We start from the raw sequence: 20485 nt of genomic DNA on the forward strand, positions 1-20485 counted from the left end.
CAGTTTTATTAATTGAACAGATTTTTTTTTTATATAGATTAATTTGACGAGGTGTTTGCTTTACTGTTTCTTCTGCCTTCATTAGCATTTGAGAGACATTTGATGATAAAGTCTTATTATATCCATCACAGACATTGCAAAATCTGACATTTCCTGGATGATCAGATGGGAATTAACTTTGGAGCACATTGTGATAGGCAGCATGTCGTGATACCTGAAGTTAATGTGCTTCACATGTAGGAATCCTTTCTGGCCCAGATTTGCCACCTCTGGTGACACCAGAGGTGAATTTAAGCAGCCAAAAATTTGGCCTTTATCTGATACCTGGCTAAGGAGGCAAAAGGCCAAATTTTGAGCATGGAAAGTGGAGCTCAGGCCGGCCCTTCACAGCTCCCTGTGCTTCCTGTGTGCCATGGGGCACCTCCAGACCCCTGCCTTCCATGGGGCTCTGCAGGGAGAAGCCCCAGGCCCCAAAGAAGAGCCCAGCTGTGCAGAAGGGCAGAGGTCTGAGGACCTTGCACAGCTGGGAATCCACACCATGCCCTTACCTTCCTGGGGAATTCATCTGTGGACATTTCAAACACTGATGCCATCTGCAACACCCTTGAATAGCTTCCCAAGCTGGAAATGAAACCCATCTGCTTCGTGTTCCATCCTCTGCCCAAAGACTTGCCAGTGGTCTTCACACCTGCCTCTTCCCTGTAAATGTTTTATTCCCAGGAAAGCCAGGTTGTTTGTTTTGCTTCACTGTCCTAGAATGCTTTTGAGCAAAAATGCACAGAAACAAAACCTACTTTAGATGATCACAGCAACATAAATATGGTCATTCAGGAAAGCTGTGCAAGGAATCCTAGTGCATCACTGTGCTGGATGATCCAAGTGTTTGCAGCTTTTATATTTTTCTAGGTTTGTATCAGCTGTTTGTAGATTTACAATTTAAAACCACTACAGATCAGAATAAGTCAGTGCAAACACATGAAAGCAGTTACATTAGCAGAGAACAATGGAAAAGCAAAAAAGCAATTACTGGGGTGTTGGTTTTGGCATATGTTTGAGAAATGTCTAACGCCATCACATCTCAAAATTACACATAGCTAACCCCTACACTGAATGGAAACTCCAGAAATATCTAACATCAGCTTCAATAACTGCTGCTGCTGCTGTGCAAACATATATACACAGAAGCACACAAATTATTTAAGCAACATTACCTTAGAGTTTAATGTGTTTGCATTTCTTGCTGCAGGCACACCACAAGGCTGCTATCATAAAATATCCCACACCTACCAATTCCTTCCCACCAGCTGGGTAGTCCCTTGAATTCCAATTATGTAGGAAACCTTCATGTTGAAGGTGCTACTCATTTTTGGCTTATGATTCCATATTTCTGCCTGTGACACGAGCAGCAAAAAAAATCTCCCACCATAAAATGCAGCTGCTCCAGGCTGGATCAACACAGTACTTCCCTCGACTCCAGGTCAAAATTTGCTTTGTTTTATTATTTCATGTGTGTGCTGCTGTTAGTTTAAGGTAGTTTCAGTACTAAAGTTGCTCCTACAGTTAAAAATTATTACATCAGGACTAAAAATTCATGAAACATAATCTACAGAGTTGACTACAATAAATGCAGAAGCCAGTGGCACTTTAAAATTTTCTTGGTGAATTAACTAAATCTGTCATTGTACACACATTTGACATATTTTCATATATTTGTCTCATTTACTATAGATCAATCATTCTGTAGTAAAAGCATCAGGAAAGACAGAGACCCAAACATGAATGATCAACTTGAAAATTAACATGGGAAAGTCACACAAAATTATTATGTTTGTACAAATTGTCAGTGGGACACTATATGGTAGTCACTGTATCTATAGATCATTTAGGGGATTCTTCAAGCTTCTCATTTACCAGTGAGAAAAAAAGGAAATGCCAGGATAAATGAATGTCATGGTCCTTTCATCACTTTTGTTTCTGAGCCTTACACAGAAAACAAGCAGACCATCTCTCTTCTGTATATTGGGGAAAAAAGTGGAAAAGGAACACATGAGGAAAAGTGCCCCAAAAGATGGAAAGTCATGGCAGCAGATTTGTTCTGCATTTGGGGATGCCTGGGGATGGCACTGTAGCCTTGGGGAAATATTTGAATACATAGGTAGTGAAAAATATTGCAACTTTTGAGGCTCTGATCAGTGATACTTTTAAAGGACTTAAAATTCACCAGTTTATACACTCACAACCCTCACCAGCTAAGCCAGAGTTGCCTAAGACCCATAATTTTCCCATGGATTGTTTTGAGAAGTGTTTTCCAAATGCTCTGGACCCAAAACCAAATACCCAAAACATTCTGAAAGGTTTCCAGCTACATATATTTAAAAAATGGATGTTAGATACAGCTTAAGGCCTTGCAGCTAAACACAAACCTTGGCCAAACCACTCCTTTCTTCCTCAATTTGTTTTAGCAGGAAATAGGAATAAAGCCTCTCCCTTCACAACAGCTTAGCCAAAAGGTTTGCAAAGTGTTTGCAGATCCCAGGGGATAAGTCAGCACATAAAAGCACAATATTCTGATTGCAAGGGGCAGGCATATTTTATCACCTGCTGGATAAGACAGGGTGCAGAGTATCAGAAGAAAGTGCATCAAAGGAAAAGTCTCCATGTCCATGAGACAGACACCTCCTAATTTTTTTTTTTTTTTTTTTTTTTTTTTACCTCAGTTTACCTTGAGACAAGGAAGAACTCCCCTCCAAGAGCCAACTAAACAACTTGGTGGTGAAAAAAGTGGAGGGGAAAAACCTGGTAAGGATCCACAATTCAGTAGTGGTAGAAACACTGAAGAAGAGCAGTGGCCAGCTTTGTGAAGCAGCTGTGAACAACAGGACAGGGATTTAGAATAATATTTTAAAATTTGCCAGAATTGAGCATGCAAAATCACACAGTTTTCAGAATTACCCAGGAACTGAGGGATCTGTATCCTGCTATCAGCAACCTGTGTCCTCAGGCACACTGGAGTCCTTTCCAAGGCAGGAGAAACTCACTCTCCCCCCAACCCCACCCAGCATCATCAGAGACTGCAAAAGTTTGGGGCAATCTTGGCCCTTCCTCAACAAAAACTTCATTACAAAAGCTGTTGAAAAACTTGCTTACAGAAGTTGAAGCTCGATTCTGGTGACCTTGGGACAGAATTCCAGAAATCACAGAAGATTTGTTGGCCTAAGCAATTTTACCTGGATCCTTCTCTGGGCTGTACCTAAAGCAGCATCCAACCCTCTCACATATGGGAGCAGCAATTCATCTATATATTTGTTATTTGTTGCTGACAGCAAAAAATACTATGCAATAAGCAGGATTCTTTGAAATTCTTGAAAAAAAAAAAAAAAAACAGAATCTGCACTGGTTTTATACAACTCAAGTCAGAAGCTCAGTGAAGCAGCTTCTGATTTACAGCAACTGGGAACAGAACCAGGAGAAAACATCTTTACAGTAAACCCCTCAGACCACTAAGTGCAGCTAACAGAGCCATACAGGAGCAAAACAGGGGTAAATCATGCTCATGTTGTGGATCTCAGTAAAAACAGATCCTGTTTCACTCAATGACTTCTCCCCACCAGGTGCAGATGCAGATGAATTCCACTGATAACCACTCCAACGCATTGGTCCAAGTGAAGGTAATTCCAATTCTTTGAGGGGTGTGGCTTTTTTTTCTTTTTTTTTCATTTTTTTTGGCTTTCAGATTGGTTCCTTTGGCTCCCCTTATTTCTCTAAAGCAGCTGCTTTAGCAGTTCAGCCACCACTGCTAAGACAAAGTGGTTGTTGAGGAGAGCCTGAGGAAGAAATAGGTGTGCTGCTTCCTGAAATGTAATCATTTCTGGGGAATCAATACTACCAGAACAAAATAGGGACTTGTTAATAGACAGCCTTGATTCAGAATGGCAGATCAAGTGATGATTACACTTTTTAGGTTCATTCTTTGGATAAGCAGAGTATTTTAACTTGTGCCAGAGGTGAGTCTATAAAGGCACTTACCTGCTAGAATTAGCTCAAACCAGACTGAAATCCCCTCATTATAAACAGCTGAACTCCTAAGTGCATTACAGTCCCCAGAAAGGAAGGAAAAGGGCTGGAAAGAGCAAATAATATCTGTTTCTGGGTACACCACAAGCTGTTGAAAACATAATAACCCTTCTCTGACACCACTGCACTCTGGAGGGATTTGGGGTTTCTATCATTCAGTCAATAGGAATCACTCAACTAATTTTGATCAGAAACACAGCTCAGTGCTCCAATAGGCAAAAACTCAATATATAGAAAATGCAGTAAACCCACAGATGGATGAAGAGAAAGAAGCATCTCCTTCACAAGTAAGTAAAGGGTGACAAAACAAGACAAAATCTTGTGGACAGAGTAACTGGGGCATACACTGGATTTATGTCAGCATATCTCTCCAATGTTAGTCCCACCCACCAGCTGATCATCAATTTATTTTAACTGTGAGGGGCAGAGGTGACAGATTCAGCTGTCACATTCTCAGAACAGACATCTTTCCTTAAAAATAGTTAGCAGAATCATCCACCAGTGCATATGGCCTTTCTTCAAGCAACATTTCCCTCTGTGGATGAAACATGAGAGAAACAACAGAATCTCCTGACTTACAGGACATTCAGTTTCACTTAAAAAAACCCAGGGCTCTCAAATAGCAAAGATACTTTTGGAAAGCAAGCATTCTACACCTTGTAAGTATTATTTTACAAAAGGAAAAAGAAAAAGAAGGAATGCAGCCAGCACCTTATTGTAGGAAATTATATGTGTGCAGCTTAGATGTGAGAGTACACAGAGACAGTAGAGAAAAGCACTGGGAAGTTTTCTGAAATCAGAGCAGATTTTGCAACAGAGAAGAAATTCTTAAAACAGAAACCAGAAATAGTAGAAGCCTCAGCATTATTGTCCCTACTAAACAGTCATTTCCACAGGTTGTACAAAAGCCACACAACAACTCAGCTTTTGCTGCTGAGTAAAAGAGTCCAAGGGGTCAAAGAGCACCCCTGCAGCTCCCAAAATATGCTCAGTGACCTCTCTGGTTGCTCCTGCAGATAAGGCCCAAGTGCTCAGTGAGAACACAATGCCTTTAAATCTTTTTTTGCTGGTACAGAGTAAATGTCTGTACCCTCTGCTTTGCTGGTGTCCTGAAGATGAACCTGGCCAGGGTAATTGACTCTCAATCTTCCTGATATAGTTACTGAAAATAACTTCATCTAATGTAATCTCTTTATTACTACTGTAAAACACTTTACTCCTTCTGCAGGTCACAGGCAGAAGGGTGAGCTCTTTGAATGCCTAGCATGGTCTCAGGAACACAAAACTCCAGCAAGCACTAAGAGAGCTCCATATATAATCAGCACTGCTCTCAGCTGCAAGGAAATCTGATTTACATCAGCAGCAAAGCCAAGAAAGGTCCTGCAGAGATGCAGAGCTCCAATAAATTCAGGCACCATTTCAGAAATTAAACTGAGGGTCACATTCTGCTCCTGGTAAGGCTGGAGAAATGGCCCTGCATTCAGTGGAGTTATTCTTGATTTATGTCATACCTGGAAGCATAATCTGGCCATCAGTCTCCTGAACCAGGCTTCATTCTCTAGAGAACTTGGAAATATTTCTAAGGTCGTTACTTTTAAGCTTGCAGTAACGAACAACAGAATAAGAGCTTTTGGAAGCAAAATATTTCCTCCTCCCTAATGAGGGTGTTAAAAGCAGGTCTCCCTTGTGTGGCTCCCAGAAACATCCAAAACCTTGCTGAAAGTAGGAAGCAAAAGCAAAATCTGCAGGAGTCTGATGGGCCATAAACCATCACTTTTCAGATGATTAGTCACCTTCCACCACTGAAGTGAGGAAGAAGAAAAAGATAAAAAAAAAAATTACCCTACAAACAAAATCCCACCCACTTCCTACATCCATTTACCACAAACAGAGACACTTGGGAGTGGCTGTGAAGTGTGCAAGGCCGAAGGAGTGGGAAGAGACTGAGAAGCTCAGTACCTGAAATGCTGATCTAACCACAAATGTTAATCCTTACGCTCATTTTATGGTCTGAAGTTACAAAGGAGCAACTGCAGCACTTGGTTGCCTCCTGTCTATTGATTCCAAGAGCTGGTACCTTATCAATGCATCAGTTAGATTTCGATGAACCACCAGGCAAGGCTATTTAAAATAAACCCAAACAAACCCAAAAATTAAAAGTAAAATGCTTTCTATGCTGTACCTCCTTGTGGAATATGAAAAGCAAGGAAGAAAAGCAGATTGCTGCCTGGAGAGCAGAAGCTTTTATGTCACCATCCCAGCAGAGCCCTTGTTTTCCAGGAGAAGTGGGACAGGTCTGTGTCCTCTGCTGGTGCTGAGAAGTGAAACAACCTCAGAGGGTCAGCCTGCAGCAAAACGAGGTCAAAGCTGCGTTAGGATCGATCCAGAGCATTTGGCTGTTACACTGATAGGGCCACTTCTCATTCGCCAGCCAGAGCCAAACTCAAAGAGCCATTAGAGGTTGCTCTGGTTCCACCCATCCTTCCCTTGGAAAGGCAGACCTCCTTGGCTCCAGCCACTTTCACCTGCAACACTCCACCCTCAGGACTCAGCCACCCTGTGACACTTAGGGCTTGTGGCTGGGGCTTGGGTCTTCTAATGAGAGATAAAACAATTGGGAAGTCAAACAAACAAGCAGACACCATCACCTCTTCAGAGGTCAGAGCTTATCCAACACCCAGGGGAACACAGGAAGTGTGACTCATTTTATGTTTACTGTTCTAGTGCAGTGCCCATCTTCAGGTGATGCTGGGCTGTGCCCAATATTGATTTGTGCTGGATGTTCTGATCTTAACCCATTAGTCAGAGGGAGGAAAGCCTACATTTAAATCAGACACAGCAGAGCAAGAGACATCCACTCGCTGTGCTACAAATCACAGTGCAATTAAAATGATTCATCATAAGTGATCCCCAGAAGAATCAAAAGAAAAAAAATAGAAGTATTTCCACAGAGGTACTAGAAAACTGCTGTGCCAGGACAGACGTGCTATATGTTTTAATCAATATTTAATATTAATATTTTTATGGTTTACCTGAACAGAGAGATATGAAACCCACTGGATACTACAGCCAGGAGTTCAATCAGAAGGGCACAAAGCTCAAACTAAACTTTGTTCCTATCATAAGACATTAGTAGATGCCATATAAAGAAAAAAAAAAATAATGTGTTCAAAATACACACTGCATGCAGACTGAAAAAGCAAAGATTTAGGTGTAATCTAAAATGAATGAAAATAATTTTTCCTGAAGACAACAAAGCCATAAAGCAAGATCAATTATAACAGTGTAGCCTGAAATAATTGTCTGAGAAAGATAATTCAGAAGAATCCTGTTCTTACAATGACACTTGGGAAAGGAATAATTACACTTTAACAGAACAGTGCAAAGGCAGGGAGGGGAGCCTAAAGCATGCCTGGTCTTTAGGGTGGAAGGAGTAGGAAAAGTCTTCAACCTCAGACCCATTTTAATGAAGAAACTGATACTTTCTTCACATTCACAAATCAGATTTCAGAATGGGGAAAGATGGATGCTTTAACTGACCTTCAGTGAAATATGTCTTCTCAATTTTCTGAGCCCAGTTTCAAGGAAATTGCCACAAAAATAACATGGGTAACCCTGAGCATGGCCAAGAGTGCTGGCTGGTAAAAACAGAAATATTATAGAAGCAAGACACCATGCTAGTAATTGTTCATTAACAAAGCATAAAGATGGAAAGAGGCTGAAAATGAAAACAACACGAAAGAAGAAAGATCTATAAAAAACAGGAGGAAGAGAATATCCAAAGGAAACTTCACAGGAAAACCTTGTTCAGGTACAAATCTTCCCTCATTTCAGCAACTGGGTTTCAAGAACCATCTGGCATCTACAAATGAGATCCTCTGCAGCCACAGAATTTCAAGGACAAAGTGCCACCATTATGATGCCAATCCTGTCTTTTATTATCTTAATAATATCCAACATCTTAATCCATCTAAGGTAATCAGATATGAACACACAACCTAGTATTGATCCACACAAGGCTAAATTTATGTTTACTATATACCTGGCTGACAAGCAATTTTTTTCTGACCTTTTTGTTCAGGAAAAGTACAACTGTCTCTCACATTCAGTATTCCCTCATCCTGCAAATTACAGAGAGCCTACAGATAAATTGATTTAAGATGCCTAAAAGAGCTGCTGGTGGCTCTCAAACCACTACTTATAACCTTCTGCCTCCCCACTGAAAGAGTTAGGATTAAACGTGGGGTGTCACTGATGCTAAATAAGTTTCTTTTTTTCAGGTTGGAGGTAATAAACTGCATGGAACCCTTTCAAACCAATCTGTCAGAGTGCAATAGGCACAGGTTTTATTTCCCTCCACCAGGTAAGTGCTTGCTGTACTTGCAGCCATCTGTCTTGCATTCCTTGCAGAAGCAATTTCCCCCTTCTACCTTTGAAAATAGCACAGAGAGCTCCTGTCAGCACTGGGGTGACATTGGCCCATGGGCCTGAGACAGGCAGCTTTCCTGCAGCTCTGCTTTAAGCAGAAGGGAAAAATCAGGGACCATAGAAAACCAGAGTTAAATAGAAGTGGTAGGGAGCAGAGGGTTTGGTAAAGGGGCCGTGAGTAATTTGGGAACGACCATCCCCAGCAGTGTGAGGGATGTAACCTCACAAAGGTGAGATTTCCACAGGTCCCAGGCAGGCAGGATGCAGCCAGGGGAAGGAAGAGCACTGGCTGTGTGGGGCAAAAAGCCCACGGGAATTGCTCCAGTTTGACTCCTGCCCTCGAGCATCTCTGTCAGAGGAGGGCTGTAGCAAGCAGGGGAAGAGAGAAGGGCGATGCTGCTCCCTCCTCACAGGCTCTGTGAGGCAATTCCAGCTCCTTGGAATTACAATTAGCACTAAAGCGAGCCCAGCCCAGTGCAGGTGAGGCTCCCACCTCCCAGTCTGAATTTAGCCCGACGCTTCCAAGACAGAAGGCAGATGGTTTTTAGCTTAATTCTCTGACAAAAGCAGAACCTTTAAAAACGATGCTGTGTACAAGCCCTGCAAGACATTTGTTTATAAGCACTTCCCTAAATAGCACAGGTTACTGTTTGTAGAAAACAGCATTTGTGAACTGTTCTGTGAACTCTGAAAGGTTCTCACCTTTCAAAGGCAGGGCACGTGCTGCAGTCAAGATTCTTCTCACTGTTGTTTCATTATTTCTGCAGACAGAGGACAGAACATTGAATAGTAAAAGATGAAGCAGCCTAAATAAAGATGAGCTAACACTGACCAAAAAAAAAAAAAAGCAACAGAATACCATTTACTGAAGCAGTAGCCATGCACAGTTGCTAATGCACACAATCCATTAGGGGACAAGTTATTTTCATTCACCACTGCAAATTAGCAAAGACTTCTTGTTCTGATGAAGGGCAAGAAAGTCACAGATTACCAAAAGAGAAAGGAGCAGCTCTTCTTTCCAAAAGTGTCAACCCCCCTCACGTGTACACATCAAAGTTGATGCCAGTGTAGTTGTTCCCTTGATTCAGCCAGTTCTGGATCACACATGATGTGTTTGATTTGCTGAAAGGCAAAGCACATATGTTTAATCATTGATGGATATGAAGCACATACATATGTATATTTTAAAAAGAGGAAGTGAAGAACTCCAGCTCAGATGGAAATCACATCTCAAGCTGAGATCTATATATTTGATTCTATACATCCAAAATACTGATATTTATACAGAACAAATAGTTATAAATAAAGATTTGGTCAGTAAGCTTCTTAAATTTGTATTGCAAATTCCTGTTTATAGGGTGACTCCTTCAGTCAGGGACTTTGGTTCCATATAGAAAATTCCATTCAAGGTTTTAAACTCTCCTGAGTTTTAAAAGCAGGACATGCACACTTTTTATTTTTCTTAGACATACATGACTGCTTTCATTGTCCTTTGACTTTTTGGCTTCAATTCACAATTTTTTTTTACAAGATTATTTAGTAATAAAATCCTATTCCAGTTTAGCAAATGAATTATCCATTATCACACTTGAGTAGGGCAGACTGAGATCAAAAATACCTAAAAGCCCATGAGCAACTCTACCTCAAAGTAGTTTATCCTCTTTCCTAATTTGATTTTGCATGGTTAGTTCAGAATCCAGAAAGAATTACACGAAAACAGATCCTGATAGGGGAAATAGCTGTGCATATCCAATGTTCTCCTAAAAAAACTTAACCAACCAACAAAAAAAAAAAATCCCAAAACAACAAAACAAACCCAAAAAATCAACAGATGAAGGAGCAGAAGAGCATCTCAGTCTCTGTGTCCATTCCCAAACAGGCCACCTGTCCTTTACTGACAACCTGCCTAAGCACTGCTTTTCTAGAGCAGGTGAACTAAGCTGCAAAAATAAACTGTATTTGTCACACTGCTGCTAAAGTTTAATTGGTTACCTGTGTGAAATCAATTGTTCACATCTTTAGGAGGTGTGTGTGGAGGCAAGAAAGGTTAATTCTTTCTATGCCCTGACTTGGAAGGCTTCTCTATGTTTAGAGAACAGCCATTTAACTAATTACTTTCATCATGCTGAGCTTGAAGGATCAGGGACCCCCAGAAAATAGTGGGGGAACAGCAAACTCAGTGACAGCTGTCAAAGCTGATACAGCAGGAAAGGGACAAGGGTGTTTAATCGAAGCAGAACTGGGTACAGGACAATGTTTAGACTTTAAAGATAAATATTTCTTTTTCATGACAAATTGGACATCACTAGCCTGTGTTTTTCTGATTTTGAAATCATCATCTGAATTCGGTCATTCTCTCAAGATTAGAAAGTCTGCTTGGTCTCTGCTCTCTCAAATAGGAATTCTCATCTCATTGGATATCAGGATTTGATATGTTGCATTCTTAAGTACAGCCAGAAAAGTTATTTTTTTCCATGCAGTGTGATAATCAGAGGGCAGATCCAAGGAGAACTGAAAAAAAAAAAAAGCAGCTTATTCCAGCAGTGCTCACCTACTTCCACATCAACAGGAATGTGTTTCACCAGGTGTGTATTTCCCAATAAACACTCAGATGTGGAGCTGTGGGTCAGAACCCAATAATGTCAGACCTTGCAGAAACACCAGAAAAGGAGGACGAAAGGTGGTAATTGCCCTAGAAAGTCCCATACAGTGAATAGTTTGACCTCAAAACTTTGACCTTTTTTCTGACCTTTTTTCCTCCTGGCTCCAGATTTATTTGCAGCCCCCTCACTGCAAAATTCTTGGATGCAGGAAAATAAAGGCATGAGTCAAAATATTCTGCCCAGCAATCTTCTGTGGGAAAAAAGGTAGTGGATTTCTGGTAGTAAAGAGAAAGTGTACTAATAATGATTTTTTTTTTATTATTCATGCCCAGAATGTGCAACAATTTTAATAACTTTAGTGAACAGAAGTGAAAACCAGGACCAGATGGAAAAGAGACTACGGAAATTCAGCACCTACAGCAATTTTGTATCAAGCTGAAGACTGTTATACCTTAAACACCCAAAAATCCAGTTCACAAGTCTCAGCCTAGTCAAAAGAAATGAACACTAACAATGAGCAGCACATCTGACCCTCATCCGAATCTGAAATGTTTCAGATTTCTCTAATTAATGCCATTTTGTACCAATCAATATATTTGTATTATCAGGAAAGCAGATCTGCTATAATTACAATTAAAAGATACCAAACACCACTAAAATGAATACATAACTGAATATCCACATGTGAGTGTAAATGCCAATTCAACCACTGCTTATTTTACGTTGCCCTTGTCATTTCTGGAGGAATCTTTTTCAAGTCCCCTGTCAGTCACAGATTTGGTTTGTCCACATGAAGAAGAATCACACAAAATTTCACCTGTTTGGAATAAAAAAAACCCCAACAAATAATGAAAATAAATTGACCTAGTAAACATATCATAACCAACAGAAGAGATTTTTTTTCAATTAATAGGCACAAATGATTTTTCCAAGTAAGCAGCAATGCTCAGTAAACACAGACCCATCCTTGCCAAAAGTTTTTTTTTTTTGCATTTTACGCTAAGGGTCATACCAGGATTTCAGCAAAGCACAAGAAGGAGATGCTCTACTTCTTTGTGGAAGGTTTTGTGCAACATAAAAAAGGGCAATTGGGACAATAAAATGCCATAGAAATGCCATGGATTTATGCTGAAATTATTGTGAAATATCTGTGGAATTTGTTAGATAGAATCTATTAAACACTACAGCATGGCCCAGTTTAAGATTGGAGCTTTTCATTAATAAGAAGGAGTTCCCTGCAGTTGTCCTTGACCCTATGTGGGCCATATGCAATACTTCATATGTTTTTAACCTATATATTTCACATCTATAGGTTAAAAACATATATGTTATTTTTTATTATTTATTTATTAATAGGTGTACTAATAATCTCTATATTTCTAGTCCCATATGTTGGGCTTTTTTACACCACTATGTCCAACAGAAACCACCAGGTGCAAACAGTTTTACATTAGAAGAAAAGAGGGAGTCAAAACTATTACCAGTAGTGGCTGAAACGGTATTTTAAAATTACAAATTTTGGCTGATTCAAGCATGCTTTAAAAAAACTAAAAACTAAAAAATAAAAAGAGGTGGGATAAGCATCACCATCAATGGTAGACAACAAACAGCAATAGTAAAGCACTCAGTTTTATCTGAAGCAATGAATCAAAACCTTCTAAACAGTAATGAACAAAAAAAAAAAATACCAAAAAAACCCCACAGAAATACAGTACCAGAACTTAAACAAAGAAATTTATAGGATAGTATTTGTAGCATATTTCCAAAGCACTGCAGTAGGAAAATTCATGAATAATATTAGGAGCATTTATGTGATCCACTTTCCTCCTGTACAGTGTTTGTCCAACATAATGAGATCTGGATTGGCTGAATATAATACAAATTTGAGAGTGTTATGCTTGAAACTGATTGTGCACGTTAGGAGGGGGGAAAAAAAAGGCAAATGGAGCATTTTTAATGCATATAATGGCATGTGTGAATATTGACTCTCAGCTGCACTAATATAGGTTATTGCTACTGAATTAACAATGCTCACAAATTAACAGCCAGAGAGGTCCCATGGATTACACTTGCATCTTCTGTGTAAATATTTTTTTAACATTTATTTCTATTCAGGTCAAGGCCATGACATTCTAATTTCATTGGAAAAATTCAAGTCCCATTCTCTGAGGCAGGCAATGTGGGAGAACTATGACCGACAGCAGATGGATTTGCTTTATTCTCCAAAATTGAACTGAAAATTACATTTGTGTCATTACATTTTAATACAGTCTTCCACGAATATACATACCAATATACATCTCTCTCTCTCTCTCTATATATATATATATTGAACTTATTACCATTCCAGACACTAAAAATTGAGGTTTAGAGCTGCAGGAATTCAAATAGGATTAAACAGAAAACTTTTACTTGTTTGCAAGCCCTGCATAAATTTTGAACAGCAGTTTTCACCAGGCAGAGAGCATAAAAGTCTCTTCCATTCTGAGAAGAAAGTCAGAAAATATTAAGTGGGATAGGATGGGTAGGAAGGACTGCAAAATTTCATGTTTTCATTAAATTTATGCCTTTTCATGCCTGATCCTGCTTCATTTATTATAAGAACAATCCATTACTTAGTGTAAACCAGTTGCAGGTCTTCTGGCAAAACTTTACCTTTGCTTTTCCCACACAAGTCTACACAATATTTTTATTAAAATCCCCCCATAGCAGATCAGTGAGATTTTCCTCCACCAGCAGCTGTGTACCTGAGGAGCTGTCTTGTAGAACTGAAACTTTGTCCATTTGGAGCATTAAGTTTAACATTTTCAAAGTGCTGAAATTATTTTGAAGGCCCAAGAAATGAAAAGGACTTTGACAGGGTTACTTAGGCACTGTTAAACTTGCAGAGAGATAAATGGATCATGTAAAGAGAGAAAAGGAATTCCCATTTTCCTTTTAATTCAACAGAGGATGTGCTTTCCTGGAAAGTTTTTATATTATCCTTTTTTTGCAGCCCATTTTAGAAACAGCACATTTCCTGCTTTCTTTTCCTCAACAGAAAGAAAAAGGGAAAAGAAGAAACTTTAGAAGAGTTAAGAATTTTAAGATACTTCTCCCTAGCATAGGTTTGTTTCTTTCCAGATGTTCCTCTTTTCAAAGTCTATGAAGAAAAATCAATAATCAAACAGGTTCAATAAGAAAGACAAAATAAAACATAACCAAGTTTTATGCTGCTTGCATATTGTTAGAAGCTCCACAGCTACAAATTTATGCAAATCAGATCATTGAAAGGGGACAAACCCAGAAGTTCAGAGTTCTGTTCCCAATACTCTTAAGACTCTTTTTTCAAAGTTTTCTGCCACTTGAAAACACCTGAAAAAATCGGTGTTCCAGCCATTCCTATAATTACCTTAATTTTCTTTTTACTAGATCTTCTAGATAGCTGTTGCACTCTACAGTATTTTGTTTCCAGCATGGGAAATCTGGGCTCAAAATCTATTTTACATATAATTTTCTATTTCATGGCTCAAGCACCAATAACTTTAAAAAGCATTTTATATCTTGGACTAAAGCAAAGCTGAGTTCAGAAGCTAAAGCATTTTGTATTCTGCAAAAAATTATTATAAAAAAAAAGGAGGCAGGCTTTTGTCAGAAAGCCAGGCATCTGTGCTTTGGGGTTGGTGTTTTTTTTTGTTTTGTTTCTTTGTGTTGGGGTTTATTTTGTCTAAGAAAGAACATTTTGTACAATTTTTGTTTAACAACTTCCACATATTCTAATCTTTGTCATCTCTGGGTGTCACAGTGTATTGCCAACAGCCACTGTGACATCTGCTAGGGAGGGCAGAAATAATTTGCAGGTTACTGACAGCTGCTGTGGATTGCCAGACTGTCATTTGAGAGTGTAGATTGGAATAAAAATGTGTGGTAAAAAGCTTTCTTCATCCCCACCCTCTGCTATTAAAGCACTGCACATTCTCAGCAAAACCAGTGAATCCTCTAAGCACTAAATAGCCTTGTAACTTAGAAAATAAACTCCCAGATCAGCTGTCTTCTAAAAATTGGTGGAGTTGATTCAGCCATTTACAAAGGTGTGAATTGCAGCAGGGGAGGCTCAGGATGGAAATCAGGAAGAATTTCTTCACTGAGAGGGTTGTCAGACCCTGGAACAGATTTCTCAGGGAAGTGGTGGAGTCACCATCAATAAAAATGTCCAAAAAAGTGACTGGATGTGGCACTCAGTGCTATGGTTTAGTTGAGATTCAAAGTTTGAAATCCATGATCTTGGAGGTCTCTTCCAGCTTCAGCGATTCAGGGATTCTGTGGAAGTTAGCAAATGCTACTGGGGCAAGCGTGGTTTTGTTGCTCCAAGATCTGTATGGCTCACATGTGTGCATAATTATCAGGAGACAGATGAAAAAAAGAAATCCTGGAGACTTTGAGGGCAAACCAGCAAATATGCTCCAATAAGTCTTAAGTCTTGCTAGTCTGTTTTCAGGTAAGGCAATGGGAAGATTTGATTTTTGGTAGCACTTAGGCCTACACTAAGTGCTTTTAAAAATCACAGCAGGAGCAAATTGCCAAAGGAAATCAATAGAAACAGGAAAATGAGCCAGGAACTGAACTCTGAATTACCCTGAGCCTCTCCATAAAGCCCCCATGGTGGTTTACAGGTGCTGCACAAGGAATGGTGCTGTGGTGCACAGCTGAGCACTTGGGATACAGCTCCACCTGAAACTGCTTTCAGCACTGGAATTCAACATCTGCAATCTCCAGAGAAGCAGGAGAGGAATATAAATCCCAGCCTGGCAGTTCAGGTCAATTTTATATCTACAATTGAAAACAAACAAACAAACAACCCCTCCCAAGCCAAATAAAAACCAACAAAGCAAAATACCCTGCTACTTACATATTTTAAATAAACAACACAAACAAACCTGAGAACATGAAGATGGTGAAAACCAGCCCACCAAAACCAGTGAATTCACATGTGCTGGGTCAGTGTTGTAAGGGACTGGATACAAGAGGGCTGCTTGTGCATTGAGATGAGGCATTTTTCTGTTCCATTGCTGTGTCACCCCCATGCAGCACAGCCACTTAACACCATCAGAAAGAGGGACTCTTCCATGTCCTGGCACATGCCAGCAAAAGCTGGAAAAGCTCCTGTGTACATCCAGCTAAGCAAAGAGCTCCAAGTCTTTGCATAATCCAACTGCAGGAGCCGTGAGTGCAGCCAGCACTAAGTGTAAGAGTGTTGTACAACAAGGCCTGCTGAATTATTTACTCCCAACTACATCCTAAAAGTTTTAGTTACACAGCAAACTTCTTGTTTGAGTCTTCTGCAGACCCTGCTCCTGCACTGAACTGGGAATGTGCTGCTCTCCAGCACACATTATGGTGAGGAAAGGAAGTTTCCTGAGTGAGAACATCAGCCTGGCAGGTCATTCCAATTCCACTGTGCACACTTTGAAAGCTGCTCTGAATCCAAGAGCTTTCAATGCATAATCAACAAGGTTTACAGCCACTGAAATATGGCTCATACATTGTGCATTTTCTTTAAAGAGGGTCAAGGATGATGGGTTCTGCAGGAAACGGGCACCTTACCTCCATTCAAAACACTTCCCAATTAGAACATGAGTTAAAATATTAATCCAATTAATTTTTTGTTTGTTTGTACCTTGCTGATTGTGTGAGTTGCTATCCAAACAGCTGCTTTTCAAAAGGGACCTTTCTTCGCCTCTGGTGCTGCAGACTGCTGTGTTATGTACTAACCCACTGATCCATACTGCCTTCAATTTTCTTTGATGCTTTCTAGTTTTTAAGTGCTGTAGCATAATGTTAGCCTTGCAAGTGCAGCATCTATTTCTAACACTGTTACCTCCTGCAATTTATCTGGGCAAATTTTTCAAAGGCAGTACTCTACACATGGAGACGTTCTGCATGCATCCTGTGCCCTTAACAAATTAAAAAATAGCTAGATAAATAAATGTCAACTTTAAATCCTGTTTTGAAGGCAGATCACATTATCTCATCAGCTGGAGACTACATCAATGGTCGTGACTTCACCACTTTATAAAACACTCTCTGCACCTCGGATGAGGAGCACGTTATACACAAAAAATGGTGTGTGCAGGAAATATCCATTGTATATCTACAAAATGGGCCATATCCCAGTGCCATTAAAATTGATGGGAGTTTTGCCATTGCCTTCAATGGGATCAGCAGCAGTATATAAAGATGGATTGGCTCTGAGCGTGCACACTGGCGCTTTATGGGCGTGACAATATAAAAGCCCTGTTGAAGTAATGGAATGAATTATAACAGTGCTGGGGATGTCAATTTGCCTTCTTCTACCTTCACTTGCTGTACAAGGAACATTAAACATTTCCCTGGTTAGCCACAGAATCATAAAAATTACTGATAAAAAAGTACTATTAAGTCTACTTCCTACCAATACAAAATTACTCCTCCTTGTACCTTTTCTAATCCTCTGCAGCCCTGTTTTACACCACTCACATGTTCTGGCATGTTCTCCCTGTAAAGAATTATTCCATCAGCTACTTAATCACACATTCAAACAAGATAGATTTTTCCTACAGTAAATCAACAAAGCAAAATACCCTCCTAAAAAGAAAAAAAAATAGATATTGCTCTGTATTTGCTCTCAGCATTTTATTCTACTTTGGGACAAATAGAAAATACTTTTCAAGAACTTTATCAGTGACATTCTTCCCTGCTTTTCATGGCCCACCAGATCCAAATGCAGGCAGTAGGAGCTGCTCATTTGTTAGTGGTGGGATGGTTCTCAATAAAGCTGAAATCCCTGGGCTCCTCTCCCACCTTCTCCCTAATCACACTTCTGGGCTTTACCCAGATTTGGTTAGGGTAGAGAGCACCCAGCCTCTATTTTTTAGGGTAGGATGTTCAATAAGGACCCAGTACATGAAGGAGGAAAAAGTAGATCTAAAAGATGTGCTACATTTTGAGGCACCCTCAGATCAAGGGACCTCGAGCAGGTTACTATAAATGCTACAACAGCACTTATTCTCAGACAGAAGTTTGGCCAAATGACATCAAAAGGTGGTTTGAAAGCCATTCCCAGATTCTCACTGAAGATATGTGGCTCTAAAGATCTCCCCAGCAGCAAAGGAATTTGCTGGAGACAGGGAAAGAATCAGCAGGAATCGTGGCAGGGCCCATCCCCAACACAGATGCTGCTGTACAAGAATTATCCCAGAGCAGCACAGGGGACTGAGACACAGCAACATCAACCTAAATCTCTTGTGGATGGCTGCAAACTCTGCTCTAACACTGCATGCAAACAAGCCCCTGGTCTGTTCTGACTGCTTTATTTGATTGGCCTTGTCAGAGGTGAGGTCAGGCCAAATCATTTTGGAAAGAACAAGGTCAGAATGTCACTGACCCGCTGAAGTGCTGGCTCCATTCTAATTTGGATTGCTGTGCTGCCTTCTAGTGACTTTATCATCTTTAAAAAAATACTTCTGCAGCAACACTTGTGGCACCTCTCACTATAGGATTATTACCTGATTAGGGTTTAGGGCAGCAGATCCATTTCTTTTTCCTCTGAGCCCACGAAGGGTCACATCACCACGACACCATGGTGACCATGTCAGAGAGAAACAGCAGAAACCATTGATGGGAAGAGCCACCTTGGACACAGCTGTAGGGAGCAGAAATTTCTCAGTGGAGTATACAAAACTCCAGGTTTATATTCCATCTCTCCCTCTCAAGAGCAGCTGTCACTTTTTGATCCAGGCATTTTGTTTTGGTGGCACACAAAACATTTTTGAAATGGAGCTGTGGAAGCTGCATGATGCTCGCCCCCTGTTGAAAACTATGTACAACTACTAAGAAAATAAAAACTTCCAAGGTCATTAGACCTTGACTTCAAGTCATAGGATGCAGACAGGAAGATCAGACAAGGAAAATATTTTCTGACAAATGATTCCTGTAATCTGTCTGATAAACACCAGTCTTCAGTCAGGAATCACATGGGGGGGTGACATCTAAAAGCTGTGACCAGTGACTGTGTGTGCCCTGTGTGCTCTAACCCAGGTTTGGCAAACAGAGAACACAAATTTCACTTTTCCCTGGAAGTTAAGAGACTACCAGCATGTGCTGTTCCAATTTCCCCCAGAACAAAGAATCTCATTTATAGCCAATACTGCATAAAGTTACACAAGTAAGCCAAATTCTACTACAGCCAGGCCTGATTCTCAAATTTTTCTCTCACTCACCAAATAAACTTTTCTGATAGGAACACCTACCATTTGTTTGGTGAGAAGCAGGTAGACACATTTGATTTAAATGCTTATAGCTAGGTTAAAGACCCTGCAAATTTAAAGCAATCCCACTGCAGTTTTCACAACTGATGTCCTCAATTCTCCTTCTAAGACAGTCAAAGAAGTGAGAGGATCCTCCCAGCCCAGTACAGGCACCTGTGCCTCTCCCACCACTCTCCTCTCTCCACTCACAAGAGCTTTTCCTGAACAGGCTGCTGCTCTCCCATGCTAAAAGCCACTGAGTCTCCTCCAATATTTCACATTTTTCACCCACTGCTGTAGTCCTGATCTTTTCATTTTGCCCCTCCTTCAACATTCTCTTCCCACACCTTACTGAGAAAGCCAAGAGTTCATTAGTCCCCTGGTCAGCTGCATCAGCCCACACACGTTGTGTAATCTGTTTTTCCACTCCATTCTGCAGTGGAGAATGCTTTTGACAAGCCATAATTGAATTGTGTCAGATGCCACTGAATAAAGGATAAAATTTGGTAAATGCTGAAATTGCCTTTAGATAAGGCTTTCCAATTTCTTATTGTGCCAACCCCCCTGAAACAGAGAAGTGACTTTTTGGATGTTGGAAAAGGGAATGGCAGAAAAGCATGAGAGCAGCTGAACTCCACAGCTCTCTGATGCCTCTGAGGTGCTGGCACTGGTGTGTGCTGCACCAACTGTGGGCAGATCCATTAAAGATTATGAAGATTTCTCTTAGACTCCCCAGTCCAACAAAATTGGTCATTTTCTTGCCCTCAACTTGCTTGGGGCTACAATTTCTTCTATGATAGAAAGGCTGACTTGTTTTCCACCCCATCTCCATCAGCATTGCTCAGGAAAGAGGAGGAAGGACGTGGCAAGGAATTAAATTACAATTATCTGGCTAAAAAAAAAAAAAAGGTGTAAAAAGGAAAAATGTTGCAGCCTTGTAATGAAGGGGAGCAGAAATCAGAATGGACAAGAAGCCTTTTCAAGAAGTGCCTTTGAGGGGACAGTACTTGCCAACATGTGCAAATTTTGCCCCTCACCTCTACAGGCCTGCCTCCATCCTTTCTTCTTTTCCCTTCTCACTCCACATGTGCTCACCAAATTCCTGTCACCAGCCAG

The 20485-nt window shown here is 40.3% G+C and overlaps 1 long non-coding RNA gene across 1 annotated transcript; it reads right to left on the reverse strand.

The window, feature by feature from the left end:
- Positions 1–592: 592 nt before the first annotated feature.
- On the reverse strand, positions 593–4097 carry LOC128784637 (uncharacterized). The gene is made up of 3 exons (XR_008429559.1): positions 4027–4097; positions 2723–2866; positions 593–760 (listed from the first exon to the last, which is right to left on the reverse strand). It is a non-coding gene; the product is annotated as an uncharacterized LOC128784637 (long non-coding RNA).
- Positions 4098–20485: the final 16388 nt, after the last annotated feature.

Source organism: Vidua chalybeata, chromosome 2 (genome assembly GCF_026979565.1).
Source record: "Vidua chalybeata isolate OUT-0048 chromosome 2, bVidCha1 merged haplotype, whole genome shotgun sequence".
Taxonomy (NCBI): Eukaryota; Metazoa; Chordata; class Aves; order Passeriformes; family Viduidae; genus Vidua; species Vidua chalybeata.